At 42.3% G+C, this 18,659-nt stretch overlaps 1 long non-coding RNA gene across 1 annotated transcript; it reads left to right on the top strand.

Annotated features, from left to right (window-relative positions):
* Positions 1 to 9,741: 9,741 nt before the first annotated feature.
* Positions 9,742 to 17,229, top strand: LOC112554185. Its single transcript, XR_003097216.1, has 2 exons — positions 9,742 to 9,980; positions 15,591 to 17,229. It is a non-coding gene; the product is annotated as an uncharacterized LOC112554185 (long non-coding RNA).
* Positions 17,230 to 18,659: the final 1,430 nt, after the last annotated feature.

The raw sequence follows: 18,659 nt of genomic DNA, 5'->3' as shown, positions 1-18,659 counted from the left end.
CCTGGTCATGAAATTGATGCTTAAAACCTCACTTTTCTTGCTTTTTGTTGTGCAAAACGAGTTATCAGTTCCTTCAATAGATATGGTGGCCAGCCCAGTCAGTCTCTCTTGCAACATTGTGGATCTCATATAGTTTTTAATTAATTTTAATTTTGGGAAACTCCGTTCTGCACTGGCAACAGAAATTGGAAGGGCCAATAAAATCCTGAGACACTACAACATTCGGCACAATATCAAATAGCTTATGTTGGATTATGAATATTAAGACTTCTTTGGGGTTCATGTTAGGTTTGGGAAGTCTTCTATCCACAACCTGTAATTCAGAACAAAGTTCCTCCACTTCAATGTCTTTGCTGTCTCTGTGCATTAGTGCCTTTGCCAAGACCTCGCAAGATAGTAGAATGTCCTTCCTTGGTTTTTCAGAAATGCTTTGGATATCATAAAGAAATCCAAATAATGCACTGTGCTCCTGAATCTGTTTAAATCTGTCTTCAATGGACGCAGTTCAAACAAGAAAGCTAGGCTTAAATATCAACAGTAATGCTTGCGGCGGTTTGTCTCAGAACTCAACGCGAGTGTGATGTGATAAAGACCACCAGACTGGAACGGACCCGTTTGTGCAATGAACAGTTTTGCAAAAAGTGACACCACCGCTATCGCAACCCGTTGCATCCACACAATCAAAATAAGCACTATAAGAAATAAGGAAATGAAATTAATGTAAAGAAAGACATAAATCGTGTTAATAAACTATATACAGCTATGTCACAGTGTATAAAATTCATGCGAACTTATCTTTACAAACTCTCATGAAGTGGCTGTAGGACAGTAGCACTGTTCAGTCTGGCACGGCTAAAGGCAGTTCACAACCTTTACTGACTCAGCTGTGGAAGGATGATCGCTCCAAGCACCCGAACAGACGATTACAAAGTCAATTCAAACAGCAAAACGAGATGTCTGCAGCCGCTCAGACAAGTGAGGTTTTGACATCGTCCTGTGGGTTTTAAGTTACAACTACCTCTTCCCCAGTCTCTGGCTGTCCAGCCCTGGTAATGTGATCTGACTGTCTTTAAAGTGGTCGAGATTTATCTCTACCCTTCTCCACCACCCCACTTAGGTCCTTTCAATCTTTCTCTCTCCTCTCTTTCTCATCTCACGGACAACTATCAAGTAACATCGCACCAACTTCTTTGTCCAGTCTGCTAGTCTGATCCGACTGGTCATTAACTGTGACAGATTTATCGCTACCTGTGGGCCTGTCCACCTATAGCACCTCCATCGGCAAGTGCTTTCAATGGTTCTCTTCTTTCTCATCTTACAGACGAACTAACAAGTAAAACCGAACTGTCTACATGTTTGCTGCTTAAAAATAGTAGAAAAGTGGTTTTCTGCAAGAACTCATTACGACCAGAGGCATTAGAACCCAGAAGTGTCAAAGAATGGCTTACTAAAATTAAATCTTTTTCGAGAATTTGCTGCAGATTTGATTAATAACTTATAAGTAAGAACTACTTTTTGTCAAGAAAAGGTACGACTGTTTTTCTTTTGCAGGCGTGCATCAAACACACATGGATGCTTGCATGCCTCCCAAATCAGACCTACACTTATGAGTAGGGGATTTCAAACACTCGTGTAAAAGGTTTTATGGAGTGAACACTGATGGAGACAAGAAATGTGTAGCACCTTGCTCTGGTCTTATTTTGCTGTGTGGTGTAAAACTCAAGCTATCACAGCTTCCAGCCTCTAGACCACCCTGATAGCAGCTACTTTGTTCCCATCCAAAGTCACACCTCACAGGTGGGCGGGGAGCAAGGTCTGTCAAGAGAGAGTCTTCTGGACACTAACAATGCAAAGTTGTAAATCATGGTGTCAGGGCAGCTCCCCAAACACAGTCCAGTGATCAACACTGCGTGGTGTCCAGCATAGGGTTTGTTGAAAACAAGAGAAGTATGTAGACTGTAGGTCTTAGTACGCATTATCTCTTAATAACCAATTTCAAATATTCTGTCAATGGAGCATAACAACAAGCTAGCCATTCAAACTGTAGACAAACAGATGCACTCTTAGATAATAAAAATAAACATTTCAAATTGACAACTAAAGCGTAATACACCAATCGAACAGAAATTTAATAATTAATAAGAAAGTTAAATATTCACGACCATGAGTCACAACAGTAAGTACAAGACTATAGGCCATCAGTGTCAGTAAATAGATATGCTATAAACTTCAAATGGCTCTACCTTGATGTTTGTCTGCGAAAGACTTTAATACTCTTATTAACTAAGAACGCGTTGGTGACATTAGCTAAGTTCCTTCGGGTTGAAAGTTCGTAAGTGTAATCAATATTGAGCATAAAACTGTTGTCATAGCCACAGAGAAACTCGCGTAGCAAACTCAAGTCAGTGTTGTTGTCCCTGATCTCAGCTGCAGTGTTTTCAATGCATAAATGTGGAACCTCTTCAATAGTAAGATAGAGGAAAGAAAGGTGAGCTTGGTATTAGTGGAATGTGGTCCACTCCATCGTAGGGGTCCGCACTGACCAGGCCCCATCCACCAACCCGCCCCTCCGCTGTCTATTCTCCGCCCTCTTCTTCCCCGCTGGTTAGCTGGTCACTTCAAGTGCGCCCTGTAATAATGGGTTTTTCTGTACTACATCACTACATGAACTGAGAAACTCGGTGGTGAAGTCAACCTACAAGCAGAGGAAAAGGTGCCTTCCACCTTTGGTCCTTTGCCTTCCTTTGCCTTCCACCAACGCCGCCCCTCTCACTTCCCTTCCCCGCCCCGCCCTCTACTTCCCTGCCGGTTAGCTGGTCACTGCAGGTGCGCCCTGGGATAATGCGATAGTGGGGTTTTCCTGTCATACATGTACTGAGAAACTAGCGTGGTGGTCAGTCTACAAGCAGAGGAAAAGTGTCCTGCTAATATCATTTTGTGAAAATGACATTTTTCCCTAAAATTATTCATTAAAAAAAAAAAAAAAAAAAAAAAAGCAGGCCATTTTTTCCGCCCCCCTCGGTCGCTGCGCCCTAGGCGATTGCCTAGTTTGCCTAATAGGTAGAACCGGGCCTGGACGTAGCTAGACGTGAACGTTAAACACTTAGCTCAAGTAATAGCCGAGTGTTAGCTGACTGCTACCCTTTGGCCATCCAGCTAAAGTGATTGTGTGTGTTGTACAACAGGTCATGAAACAGGGTGGTAACAAGGTGTGTATGTAGTTTAACGTTACAATCTCCTTTCGCAGTTTTCAGTGTTACTCTTCTTCTTCTTCTTCACTGGTATGGGAGGTACCACCGTGGGGGAGAGACGGTAGGACACAGCAGAGGTGGACACGCCAGCGGGCCGGTCATCAAATTACACCAGATAAGGACTAACTAGTGTATTTAGAGAGCCATTGCCATGCAGAATTACAAGAAATGAACAACAAGAGAGTGACTCCGGGCCTAGCAGACCGTCAGTGGGCAGCTGTTCTGGAAGTTGGCTTTTGTGAACAGAATAGTAGAGTGAGTATTTCTGGCTACCACCGAGGTTGTGCCGAGGAAGGGGCAACACGACGCAGAGACATGTTCGTGCAACACACTGGAAACACAGCGCTGTAAAAGGGTTTCATGAACAGTTTTAACTTTAATTAGTTCCCCAGCCCCAACGAGTCAGCTGGATACGATTAAGCCGGAATAATTGTCCTTAAAGGCTGCTCTTCTTAATTATTTATTTATCTGCTTTCTTCTCATACTTTCACAGAGTTTGCGTCCCTACAAGAACGGAGTATTGCCAACATGATTTAGTGTTTCGCGTTGTCTCCGAGTGGTCGAGTCGGTACAACCCCTGGGGGCCGACCTCGCTGCCTACACTCGAGTCACTTCGCACAGCACCACTCTGTCCAGCAGTGGCGCCGACAACCTCGGTGGCTGCAGCAGAGGACGCGGGCCCGGCTGTCACGCTAGGAGACTGGGTCGTCTCCAGGGCATCTTCATCTCGTCAACGCCGCGCACACGGCGGCCGTCGACTGCATCTGCTGCAACCGCATCTTCCAGAAGGTTCTAGAAGAAAGAAGGTTATAATAGCATACGAGGAAATGCAATTAGGAAGCTTATTACTAATTATCAGCGTTTTGCAGCTGTAAATATTTGTCGGAAAAATATAAATCGTTTTCGACTATACATGTAAAAAATGTAAGTGAATATGAAGGAGAGTCTAAGAGAGAGAGAAACAGACGCACAGAGAGAGAGAGAGTGAGTGAGAATTTTACATTATTCAGAGGAAAGATAAGAAGAGGATATAAGTGACATACACTTTATCTCTCGTTCGAAGCAGGGTGGGGAAAGTCATTTGATCCGACAACCGCAGATGTAAGTAAATGTATAACAGCACAAACATATACTAAAGGAATGATAATGGTAATAATAAATGATCGTCCATTTTGCTGTGTACTTTAGTGTACAATTCAGGCGCTACAAATGTCCATCATTATCCTTTAATGAATTTGCACAGGATAAGCAAATATTGGCTGGTAAACATTCGTTTAGGTTTATGAGTTTATTTGTGTATATGCAAGCATGTCTGTGTGTGTGTGTAGTGTGTGTGTAGACACTTTGTAAATGTCATGGACGGGAGGTATGTGTGTACTAATAGACATTATGATTATTAATGTTCTTGCACTGCACAACTACAAACAGAGAATTGCGCATTAGGAAAAACCTGTTATGTTACTATATACTCTGTCTCATGTAGCAGCTTTTTAATTATAAACATTTATTTACACACTCTAAACAGCTGTTAAACCATGATTTTCGTAGGCACAGAGCATACTTTTCGTGCAAGTAATTACTGAAAAGCAGAATGCAGAGACTCAGAGCACACCAGTTCCAGGCAGGCTGGGATTGTACAGGTTGCAAAAGTGTTAACACACTGGCAAAACTACAGGTGGACTGCAAGCTAATTTTTAAGTAGATAATTCTGTACGCTCCGCAAATAATGTTATGAATATCAAAATAGTCTTCGGAGAAAAAAATGTCCCCTACCCCTGCTTTAGTCTCTAAGTCCAGAGTTATCAAAGAAGGATATCCATGAACACATGCAAGACGAAGGAAAGATATTCATCCTTCTTATTCCCTCTCTCTTTTTTCATCACCAATACCAGCACCACAGTTGTCACCTCGGATCGCTTGACGTCGTACATTTACGAGGACGACAGCTTTCATCAAAAATGTCGCCTAACCCTGTTGATGAAAACAATTTAAACAGACTTAAAGCCAACAGTGTTGTGCACTGGTCGTGGGAAACCGTTATCTCTGCCTCTTGCTTTTCCACCTCACAGCCGTAGAAAGCCGACGAACGGACAGACGTACGGATAGACAAATATTTGGATATTACTTCAGTGAGTTAAGTGAGAGCAAAACAAAAGGAAGAAGAAGTCCCTGTGATAGCCGCAGAATGGGTTTCACAAAGTGGTGCGTGGCCTTATGTTCGGATTCGTTAATATGTTGATTGAGCCGTCGTCAAGTACATGACGACTGGGGAAAGGTCAGTATTGACGATGGGATGCACGCCAGCCTCTGCCGGCTACACTCCAAACACTTCTCATCCATCACCAATACACGTGAGGCCCTTGCAGGCAGAAGTCAGTCGCACAAGTGCTCACAGACGGTTAGCGGAAAAGAGTTATATTCACACAGAGGAGAGAAATTGCTGTGGAAATTGTGTTTAACGGCAAGGATGTGATCGCCCATTAAGCAGCACACAGCAAACAAGAAGCCTTCTGTCGTGTCCTCTCCACGCGGAGGACGGAGCATGATCAGTCAGACTCGAGCACTCACTCCACGGGGGATGGGGATACAGACTCGTGTCCTCGCCACGTGCAGCATAAAGACGTTATCTGTCAGATTCTTGTCCTAACCACGTGATGGTGAGGAGATGGGGACATGATCAGTCAGATCTGTAGATAAACCTTTATCACGCACACAACACATACACGTACACATATAATAATGAGACCTCCATTTTTTCTGTCAGCATCAAGGTTTAGTTGTGTTGTTTCAGGTCAGTTTTTGGTCAGTTGACACTCAAGCCAACGGAGATCAAATTGCAAGGAGACTTCTGGCTTTGATGCAATCACAAAGCAGAAAAGAATTGCATGAAATGTTAAAGCAGAGGAATGTTTGACACTGATGGAAGGTCCATAGTAGTGACGACTCTGACAAATATGAAAAACCGTGATGGCATCAAGTAGAAAAACCGGCGAAAAATGGAAAATTTGAAAGCCATGGAGGTCAAACCTTCAAACAGTCCTGCACAGCGATGACACATAAAATGACCAGCCTGGACACCAAACACAACAAATCAAGCAGAAATAAAAAACAAAAAACAAAGCAAAAAAAAAAAAAATAAACAAACAAAAAACCCCCCAAACTTGAAGAGGTTTTCTCTCAAGCCTGTAAGGGAAAGGACACCACCCTATATACTAAACCTTCACAACAGGAATCAAGGATTTTGGGGTGGGTCTTAAAAGTTAAGAAAACAACAATTTTTTTCCATCAGCAGTCTTTAGTGACGCAGAGGGAAAGTCAGAAAGTCAAGAGGATATTTTTGTTGGTTGGAGCTAACCCTGTCACCAGAGGGCAGTCACAGGCTGGATTTAATTGGACCCCACGGGTGTCACTGTGGACAAGTTGGTCTTCCATGTGCTCCAGAAGGGGCCACAAGACAGACAGCCAGCACGACATGCAGTCAGCACTGTGCACGCATATAGAAACCTTAATCCTTTTCCTTGCTATAATTACTCGCAGGGAGGTAAGCTGGCATTATAAAAGTGGATGTGGTTTAGCTGGTCGATGGCTGATGGTCGAGAAATCAGTCCTTTGGCAGACGTTGTGTGTCGATATTATCTGTTGCCAGCGAGAGACGCCCCAGAGCACTGTGCTTGCTGACACCCACGCATCACCCCCCTCAGCTTGTTTGCAGACAGGGCGGTGGGCGGAGAGTCAACGTCCTCCACGTCTAGTTCTTCAGCAGCAGTGGACAGATACTGCTGTCTAACGACTAGCTCCACGTTACAATCAACGGACAGGGCCAGTACCAGCTCGACAGACTGCGGCACGTGCGTGGTCATTAACGGTTCACGTCATCAACACGAGCTCTAGATGTTCCTCTCACGCCACTTCTCTCTTCTCCCCGTGAAGATTGGCTGTCCTGGGTTCAGCTCTCATCTCTGGCACTCTGTTTCTTTTCTACATGTAGCATCTGTTTATAAGGCTGGCTGGCCGTGATGTAGCCTAAGTTGCTAGCTCTCTCTCCCCTCTTCTATGTTCTGCATGGTTGTCGCGCCTTGTGTCCTATTTAAACTAATTTCCTGTAAGGACTCTTTCTTCCCATCCCATCACCAACAAAGAAGACGACATTCGTCTGGTCCTGGAAAGTCAGACTTATGAGACCGCAAGTGATATGAGACATATGGATTCATATGGTGAGATAGATTGGTTATGCACAGCAAAGGTTTCGTAACTTGTGAGCCTGGAAGGACGACTGGGACAAGTCGTACGGTCCCAACACAGAGTTCTCTGCCCAGCAGAAGGGGTTGGGATTCTCTGGAAGTAATTTCCGGCTACAGTCCTGCCTGAGTTAATATGGTGTTCTTTGAAGTGAGCTTAAGTTTGCTGAGGTCTAATCTCTTATCCTGTCAGGCAGAAGAAGGCAAGTCGTTTTGTCACGTTTGCAAATGAAACGCTGCGACTGGTCGGACATTTTCCCATTGTCGCATTTTAACTGGCCTTTCCTAATCGGATGTAATAACATGCAGTAACATGCCATGGCATTTCGTTTCTCTGAAAAGGACAATCTTTTGATTCGTTTTTCATACAGATATTGCAAGAAATCAAGGTTCTCTCCCCATCTGTATATCTCTCTAAAACATCCACTGCCAAGAACAAGTAATGTACTTCGCAATCTTTAGTAGAAGTGTACTTTCTGCAATGTTTGTGTGCGACATCTTCAACCAAAAAGGCGGTGACATCTTAATTTTTTTAAATGGCTTATTTAGAGAAAAAGAAGTTCTTTTAGGGAAAATTCCTTGGTGGAGAAAAAAAAGACCAGTACTTCCTGGGACATTTAAGCCTTTTATAAAAGGTAAGGCTTGGTGCAAAATTTGCGCTTTCTTGTATTTGCAAGTAAGAAAATAGGTATGTGGAAAATAAGTTAACAAATTTTTAAAGTGCACATTAGTGTTAAGACTTTATTTTAGTTATTTATGTAACACCTTTTCCCACCACTGAAAGCCAAAAGCAAACTTGAGAAATGACTGGACACACCACCAGCAGAGTCCAAAAATATGCATCGTTACGACGATCCATTCGTAGAAATGGCAAGAAAATTAAACAACTCAACAGAAAAGCTCTGTTTGTCAAAGACGACCAAGTGTGGCCACAACAAACATGAATACTACTCAAGAATCACAAGGTGAAATGTTTTACAATTGTTAATTTGAGATGGAGCGTAAACAATAACGAAATTCCAAACTGGTGGAGTTTGTCATACACACTTTCCTTCTTTCTGAAGTCGTCAAAAGAACTGTAAGAAAGCCACTCAAAATACACCATTTGATGTTTAAAACAGAAGCGATGTGTTCACGGTGTGTCACTGAACTATCCCGCCATTACGAATTTATACATCTGGATGATAAAAGAAACAAATTACCAGGCACTTGTGTTATATTCCATACATTAAACATAGAATACTGACAAGAATCGACGACCACATGTCCTAGAGGACCCAAGTCTTCTCCGTTTATTTCTTTGCAATTTTTAGCTCTTCCATTACATGAATAAATGACTTGCCTCCAATTGTTTCCAGTTGTTAAGTGTGTATCACTTTTGCTTATACCCGTCTGCTTGCGGTTTGGTCCCCGGAGAACATGTAACACGCAGGAACATATTCCACAAAGCTTGGAGGGAGAGTAGAAGACCTAACCCCTCTCCTCGCTCTCAGGCAGTAAGCTTCGTTGAGTGTTGGATGAGCCTTCTGGATGGATGGCTGTCTTGACTAAAAAGCTGATTGATTGAATTGTCTCATTTTACATCCGTATCATTGATTAATTGAATTGTGTTATTTTATAAGATCCCTGTTCCATCTCAAGTGGTGCAGCTGTGTCGCTCGTCTGTAATCTGGTCTGAAAACAGTGTATGATGCACAGAGACCTTCTGAAAGTATTACATGCAACTGAACACACTCTATTTTTCTCCTCGACTCTCGTGTTCATTTTTTTCTTAATTTTTCTTGAAATAAAGTTGAAATACTGAGATCATCGGCATGGCCCACAATAACATTCTGGCTACAACACGGGTTGGATCACCGATGGCTGTAGAATGTGACTCCAGGTTTACAAATTAATTTGTCGCTGAAACCGAATAAAGCTGTTTCAAAATTGAGAGAATATCTTAGCGGTTCCCATCAGTCTTCTTCCCCACCCGATAATTCGATTGTTAGCTTGCTCACTCGCATGCACTTAAAGACGTGAAAGCTCCCCTGCCCACCCCGTCTCTAAATGTGAGAATGTGTGAGCAAGACCACTTAGCAAGCATGCCAAAGTACCTCCCCTACCCCCCGCACAAGACCCAACCACAATATTTCTTTACTCGACCAAACTCCCGCCCATACCGATATTGGTCCGCAGGGGAAGTAAGTGGTGGGGGTTGAAAGAGAGAGAGAGTGAGGGGGAGGGGAGGACGGGGGCACGAACATCCATATAAGGAGGAGCAGAGTGCAGACAGGCCAACAGTCAGGTTGTCACCGTGTGAAGCTGTCCACGTCTCGTGCTGTACTACTGCTGTGCTGCAGCTGCCGCCACTGGCGTCCATGCGAGATTTCACGTGACCTCCTCTGTCCTGCCCTCTCTCCTTCCTGTCCCTGACTGCGCCGCGCAGCGAGTCCGCAAGACGTGCAGGACCGTGTGGAGACAGAACTCAGTCCTCACAAGAGATGGCGAGGTGAGTGCCTTCATCTTAACCGCACACCTTTACCGCATTTTCTTTATTTCTTTGCGTCTATCGCTTTTGCCTCACTCAGTCGCTCATTCATATTTATTCCTTTACTCTTTGACTGTTTGATATAACTATGTAACTGATTTTTCCAATGGAGTGCGGGAACATTTAAATCTTAATCCTCTGCTCGCATACTTTCAACAGTTTTTTTTTCATTGGACATGCTACACTGAAGTTCCAGTATTTGTGTCGTTCTTGAAGAATAAGAAACGGAATACAAAGCAAGGAAACATGAACATGAAGTTGCACCGATATCAAACATTAGAAAGAATACTTCATTATTCATCCACCATACACGACCCATCTATAACCTTTCCCCAGTGTTACTAATCTCTCTAACATTCTCCACACAAACTATGTTTATGATAGTCCTTCAGACTGATCCATTCAGTCTTTCCTAGTCCCTCTGTATAAACTCCGTGCAGACTCTCTCTTCTAGTTTTTTTTAAATTATCCACACAGTCTCTTTGACGGTATTTATTTCGCCTATACATAATCTGTAGACATCACCTGTGTGATTCCATATCTATATCATTACTGTAGAATGAGGAATAGAATGGTGAATCGGACAGGAAGAAAGAGTCATCCAGAGAGAAAGGGGAAGAGCAAGACAATAGAATAGAGCAAGAGACAATGGCAGTTCTTTGTTAACAGAACAAAGAAAACTGCGATGACAGTTCTTTATTACAGAACGAAAGAGAAGTTTGACAGTTCTTTATCAGAGAACGAAAGAGAGCAAGAGATAATGACAGTTCTTTATTAAACAGAGAGAATGAAATAGAGCTGGAGTCAATCACCGTTGTCTATTAGAAGTGAGTAGAACCAGCGAGGAGGGAAAGCTAAATAGAGGAAGGCACAGACAAAGAGAGCGAAGGAGGGAAGGAAACATCCGTCGGGTGTAGATATGCACGTTGGTGTGTAGATGGACAAGTGCGCCATTTGTCAGTTGTTGTCCACCCGGCGGGTGTCAGGCTGTAAGTCTCGGGTGGTCTGGGGCCGTGCACATCACTCACAGTCGGACAGCGGCGCACGTGCCTGGCGCACACAGGTCATCATTCCTGGCGATGTCTGACCTCGCGAGACCGACAAAACATCGCTGATGTGATCGAGGAGGCTGAAATTGGACAATATTCTCAGCGCAATTAACGGCAACACCGGCTAGGTGAAAGGGGTTAACAGAATTCATTTGCTGCAGCTGTAATAAAATATAAATAAGTATTGTTTTGTGTACTTACATCTAAGCTTTCTTGTCCACCATTCAAACATACGAATATATAGAAACCGGCGGAAGAGAAATAGAGAAATGTGTTTGACATTTACAAAAATACACTAACGAAAAGAAAGGGAGAAAGAAAGAAATATAGCAAGAGTACGATGTAATGATGGCAGGTATTCTACTTTTAGTTGACAAAGTAGATTTAAAGCCTCTTCCAACCACAAACAAATTATTTATTTTACCTGCAGTTCACTAGACTAACACTGTGTGTATCGGGTATGCTGAGGCGCAAGAAGTAAACGTGGACAACATGGAAGTAAGACCGTTGTAGTTACCACAATGATGGGTATTTGGTGTTTAGTAAGACAGTTTCGTAGAATGCCTTGTCAAACGTGAAACAGCAGCACACAATTATTTCTCAAAAGTCGGAATTCTAAAAAAGGACGTGAGAAGTTGTCTACATGGATGCTGACCCCAGAAGAGCCGACGGCAAGTCTGTCAGTGGTGAGCCACGTGGCCAAGGCGGCCACACATCAAAGCTGGACGTGCTAGGAACAGCTAAAATAGCAACAACCAATTAGTGGTCGACGATTGACAGGCAGCTTAGAAAGGAAGCAACTGTCGAGTACCATAATGATGTAGTTCATTCAGAGACTGTACCAAACATTTCTCAGGTCATTCTGCGGGATTTCAAGACATTTGCCTCGAGGTCAATCAAGTGGTTCCAGACCAGAAGAACGCGTGTGGGAGTTGGTGGGAGAAACTAACCCAGGCAACGCCAGGTAACACTTGTTTGTTGCTAGAAACAGCAAAATATTCTTTTATCTTTTTTCCTGACCATAAAATTATCTTGCCAAGTGTATAAGTTTCCCCATCAAAAGATATCAGGCAGTCATCACGACGACTTACGGGACGCTACTGGAAGAAGCTACGAATTGCAAGCGTCCCACTGAGCAGCCGGAAGTAGGACAGACATGGTGTTAACCCGGAAGTACATAGATCTCTCTCTGTAAAAACCTTGGCTAGAAATGGCAAACCTTTCTGTCAGGTTGACAGTTGGTCTCACTCAAGTCCTGGAGCATTTCACGGAAATCTGTAACTAGACGGCGCTTACGAGCGTTTCCCGGCGAGGAAATTGTAGCCATTGTGGATGAAAGGAGGGAAAATAGTTTACAGTCTGTCTGCTGGCACAGCCCACGCTGGACACACTGTCATTTGAAGCCAGCTTCCTGGGTACTGTAGCCTCCATCACCGGCACCTGCATCCTTCTGTTATATCCAGCTCAATATTATCGTGACAAAAGACATTAAAAATAACAGCAACAATAACAACAAAAGACTTCATTTCCGAAAGTTTTAGAACTCGAAATGGATGGAAATGCTTTAAAATGAAATTTAAAGCTATGGACGGATAGAACAGCTGAGGAGAATGAAATATATTGGAGCCGAATATTGGAGCCGATAGTTTATCGTTTTAATCATTTCCAGCTCAGCTTTGAACCCTAGCAATAAGAGATGAAATGTGTTAGTTTGGATAGCAGACGTCAGTGTTAACACCATATTGTGTGAAAGTACTGACAGTACACACTTGATGCAGCCTTTGGGCGATTTTATTTGCCCTCTAGCATATTCTATCAAACTTATATAACTGCTGTCATCTACAAGCTATTAAGGAGACCTATAATGTCAAACGTTAAAAATCATATTAATCGAGATGTTTGTTAGCAGGCGTATATTATCAAATTGATCATATTTAGTATCAAACACACTTCATCAAAATGATCATTAACTGAATATGATATTGAGAAGCGAACGTCACACACACCCGTCCCCCCACACACGTACACACACACACACACCCCGTCCCCCACACACGTACACTCGCACACACACGCGCCTGGATGTGTATAGAGCAGTCTTTGTGACACGTGACTCGGACTCTGGTTTCTCTCACACAAAAGCGCTCAATAAGACTTGGAGTCGCCATCACATGAGCAGCTCACAGAAGTTGTTTCTTTGAAGTCGAGTTAATTCCATCAACAGCATGCACGGCAGACCTTCATAAAGCTGTTCCGGTGGTCACGTGCTCGTCGACAGCCAACAGATAATGGAGTCTGGCCCCTGGCCTTCCGCGACACCCAATACTTCAGGAACAGTCGCAGAGAAGTTAGATGAGCCTTGTGGACCACACATTTATTTCTTCGCCTTACAGTCTTTTATTCCGGAGTGCGGGGTGCTATTAGACAGAAAAAATACAAAAATGGAGTAATTATTTATTGCAGATAATTACCGCAGCAGCACAGCAAAGTATTGTTTGCCAACAAAATAATAATAATGATGACTCTATTGAAGGCTCTGCTTCGATTTTCTTTTTATTAGCTGGTGGAACTGAAGGATGCAGAAAACATTCTAAGAGGGTAGGGTTTGGTTGTCTTGAAACAGCAGGTGTAAAAAGCTAGAACTCATCTCGAATTTTCTCTAATTTGCGCAATGGGGATGTTACAGTTTCCCCAAGGGAGAGTTTTTAAGCTTTGCCAGAGCAATAATTTAAAAATAAGCTTGAGCTACTTGAGCACACAACCCTTCTTTTACTCTCAAAATACAGTCATACAAGACCACCTTGCACAGAAAGAGATGAAAACCACGAGGTCACAAATGACCACGGACACGCATAATAAACATACAGTTCGAGCTCTCTTGTTGTTGTAATATCGATACCATTGATGTATCTGAAGTATTAGAGATGACAGGATGTTTGAGGTCTTTCTGTGTATGGTGATGGTTTGAGGCTGGTGTGTCTCTAGAGGGAGTGACTCACAATACTGCTGTGTACTAAGATCAACCCAGTCATTACAAAAATTACACTCGTATTCCTTAAAGTCACGTGCTCTAACGCTGCACCTTGCAACGAACTTTATTCTTACTTTTATTTCTTTTACTTTGTAACTAGAGCACCTTCCCATGTTCAAATTGCCCACTGGGAGAAATGAAATTGATCATTGTCATTGTCAGTGCTGTATCTCAAAAGAAACGAACCTAAAATTCAATGATTGAATCTGTTGGCAAACGGTTGTTGTTAAGACCGACCTGTTGTATCGCTGTTTGAAGAAAGACCGTTATCAGTGATAGTGGGTCTCTAATGGCTAATTCTCTTACAGCGGGCAGATTTAGGAGGAAGAGAGAAGAGGCGGAAAAGGAAGTGAGAGAAGACATGATTGGGAGAGAAGGTGTGTCCGCGGGGAAGCCCACACTTCATTATATAGGTTTGACACAGTCAGCAATAACCCTTATGAAATGCCACTGTAAGGTTGCTGCATCTTTCCTGTCCTTTCTGTGATGAGGAGGATTAGGTCGGCCCCGACAGGAAATTTAGTTGTCAGGCCGCCAGCACACAGAGCACGGGGGGGGAGGGGATGTTGGGGGACATGGGTGAGAGGCGGAGAAATGGTGGCATCAGCAGGAAAGTGTGGGAGGTCTTGATTTTTATTTGTACAGTTTGTATTATTCCTGACTGAGAGGCATTATAAATGCATCTACATAATTATAAGCAAACCTAGCTGGTGATAATATTGAAGATTTTAGATTCGAGACACTCTTGCAAGTAGTTTTCTCAGGTTTCTTATGCGGCAGTAAATATAACATTCATAATCTGTTGTATTTTGTTATTACTTGCTTCATACACTACACACTGGGCAGTGGTGTGTCTTGTACTGCATTGTACACACCACCTCTGTAGACTTGCATATGAGTGAAGGCCTTGCAGGGGTTCTGGGGAAGAAGTGCATGTTAGGGGACTGTGCTTGCATCTGCGCCTCCTGCATTCTGTCAGTCAGTGCGTGTACGTGTGCATGTTTGTCTTCCCCATCCACCTAATCTGTCATTTCTCGCGATGTCACAGCCTGTTTGTTTTCGCTAGTGTGTGTGCGTGTGTGTTGCATTTTTATTGTGTGTAATCTGCATCTATACACTCTGTGTATTCGCTTGTGGATGTCATTTACGTTTACAGCTGTTGATCCTTACATTTCTAGCAATACAAAGACCCGTGATTTTCTGTATTTGGTATAAAATCTCTCATTTAAACAACGAGGCAGTTTCGAGAAAGAAAGAACAGAGTAGGAAACTATACGACAGAGGCAGAGAGAGAGAGGGGGGGGGAAGAAGGGGAATGAGAAAGGAAACAAGAAAAAGAAAGAGAGAGAGAGAGACATAGAAGTTGGAACAAACAAGGGTTTTAATTAGTAGATAAATCTACCACGGGGCAACTCCTCCACTTTGTATCCGTTGCCCTCCCACCAATGTATCCTTTGATCACTAAATTAGTTAATCAATCAATCTGTTCAGGTTGTCTCCAGACTGCGACCGCCTTGAGGCTGGCGATGGCTTTACTGTTGTTGCTAGCACCTGTTACCGGAGGCCAAATCCTGGACGACCTAGTTGACGATGGCGGCGACGATTTCATCAACTATCGCGCCAAGCGTCTGTTCACCGACACCAGCAGCGACTGCTTGCGATGCATGAGTGCCTATGACACAGTCAGCTGTCAGCGCTGCTGGAGCTCCAAGACCAACATCATCCCCTTCCACGGCAAGCGCTCCACACCCGTCCTCGTCCTCGCTACCCGGGATGGCCAGCCTCTCGTGCGTCTGCAGCGCAGTAGTGGGTGCGGGTGCTGCTACATGAGTCGCCTCTCCAACTATCAATGCTGTCACCTGTGCAGCCTGACAGCCAAACGCAGTAGTAAACGTAGCGCCGCCCTCGTGGCCGCTGGCTCCATGAACCCCGTGTAATGTCACGTGGAACTCATCTGGAACTCCTAGAGGAGAGCTGTTATAATTTTCTCTGTCTAGCTATACAATTCATTTTATAATTATACAATGCATTGGATAGTTGAGCAATTCATTTATATAACTAAAGAATGGATTATATAGCTATACTATTCATTCTATAACATCAGATTGCATTCTTCAGTTAAAGAATTCGTTCTGTAGATAACAAATAGGTAGAACTAAAGTATTTTATTTATATTATGCTGGAAAGTTGCTATCCAATTGATTTCATATATACAATTGAATTATATAGCTATAAAATCCATTCTCGGCTTTACAATTTAATTATATGATTATAGAAAGCATTCTGTAATAATTATTACAGAATTAAATTGTATTCGGAACGAGGCTCATAGAGTTCGGTATGTGAAAGGTCGCTAATCAGAAACCTCCATACATACATCAACAAGGTAGGTGAGGGGATACTTTCATGAAGTGTCTACTCGTGCCAGGTGGTCTTTTATTTTGTCTCTAAATGCTGATCGGATCATCCACGGGATGTGAAGACACTTGCACAAAATTTCCGCGCTTTTATTAAGCCGATAACATATTTTGAATAAATAAGATGCCAGGGTAATGTTAAGGGTTTTTTTTTTTTCACAGTAATGACACATTGTTTCTGCGGTGATCTTGCATGGCCATGGAAGCATTTACCTAATTAAATGTGAAGGAACGATCTGCTAGAATATATTGGTCAAGCACCCGCTTTATGTCACGACAGTAACAGTTGAGAGTACAGGTTTCTATCTAGTCTCAGGGCACGGATATTTCTTTCTCATTCACCTCGCTATTTTCTAATCTACAGTCTAGTATTTAGTATTGATGTTAACTGTACAAGACAAATGAATTATTTTTTCTTTTACTGCCATACTGTCCAGTGAGTTTGAAATGACTTACTTGAACTATTCCACATAAACTCTTGATGCCACATTTATCCACAGAGTTATTAACATATGTTCTTAGTCCTGTCATCGGCTGTATCCTTTACAGCATAAACGTATCAATGTACAATCTTGATGTCTGTGTTGTTGACCTCTTTCTGTGCATGGTGATGATTGCAGTGCATTTCTAGAAGGGATGGGACGAGTGTTCACTGAGATTTTGGGAAACAGATGTAAATCAAGCTTTAACCAGTCATTAAAAAGAAATTGACCCCACTAGACCTTGAACATTTTATCAATTGAAAGTTCTGGAAGCAAGAAAGCAAGTCTATAGAGATGTTCTTTCAACAAACATCACTTGATACAGTTGTGTGAGTAGTTGTCGCTGTAACTACACTTAGGCATATACATGTACTGTGAATATCTTGGCACGTATATATTTAATATAGTAGTCTACACTTACATATATCCTGATAGTGATGCCACTGGTGTAGTGAAGCTGCAAAAAGCCCAGCAAAAATTGGATCCTATCAGTAATTTACCCATTCCATTTTTTTCATTAGAAATTGTGGAGAAGTTATGACTATGGATCTGAATTAATTGACCAAAGGAACCAGGTTGGTGTTGATGAAATTATAATGTTAAAAAAATACTTTTAACGTTAGTGCTAATATTGGTCAAAGCAGACTGACAAAGATGATTTCAAGAACCAACATTTACTATCAGTGTCAGTCTCAATCACACTGTCAGAAGAAAACAGATCAGACTGACCATAAATTTATTAAGGATTATGTAATCATCTTTGAGTTAGTTTAGTTTGGATGATACAAAAATCGCCATCATTTACATGAAAGTTGAAACTAAAGGTGTGGAAATTTCAGAACCAGTGTCAAAAAGTGTGTTATGAGCTCTAATCTAATAAAATAATTTATTCAAGTGTTATTTGTGGCCTATCAAGTGCAGAGTCAAAACAGTTCTGTTGACAGACTGATAATCAGCCTTTACCTCCAACAGTTTTTTATTTACTTGTTGCACATGGGGCCTTAGTTCTGTTTTGTTCTATGATAAAGTCAATTCAAATGGCTTTAATGGCCTAACCTACCCGACCGACTTATAGACAGATTCCGGTAGGTAAAAATGTATAATAAATTTCAGCGCATGAAACGCAGCGGTTTATTATATAATTTCAAAGTTGGCAATTTGCTCCTATAGTCAGCAAGTTCTGCAAAATCTCGTTCCCGCGAGTGAATACACGTGTTACGTCACAGCTGATGGCATCCACGCTGTATGTCACCATATACTGGCCAGAAGGTGGAGCTACACATCGGATCCATCAAGCAATCTACATTTATCGTTTCTCTAGTAGCGAAGATAAATGTCAAACCTGTTCTCTGGTGTAGAAGGTGTTACATTTGTTTATCCATTTATTTGCGTAGTGTCACAAAAGTCTCTAATGTAAAAATTTACCTGGGGAACCGATTTGCACCTTTATATCGGCTCATACCGTTGTTGGTGTAAATAACAGCCACAAATTATATAAAAAAAAGAGAGGAAAGACATTCGCCTGCATAAATTCTCCAAAGTAGTTTTACTGTATCAATAATTTTACTGTCAATTATCAATGGTTTTACTGTCAATTAAGTAGCAATACTTTTACTCTCAATTATTAATAATGCTGGTTCTCTGCGGCCCTACATGGAGTT

Source organism: Pomacea canaliculata, linkage group LG13, assembly GCF_003073045.1.
Source record: "Pomacea canaliculata isolate SZHN2017 linkage group LG13, ASM307304v1, whole genome shotgun sequence".
Lineage (NCBI taxonomy): Eukaryota > Metazoa > Mollusca > Gastropoda > Architaenioglossa > Ampullariidae > Pomacea > Pomacea canaliculata.
The sequence above is the reverse complement of the archived record's forward strand: the minus strand, read 5'-3'. Positions and strand labels throughout refer to the sequence as shown.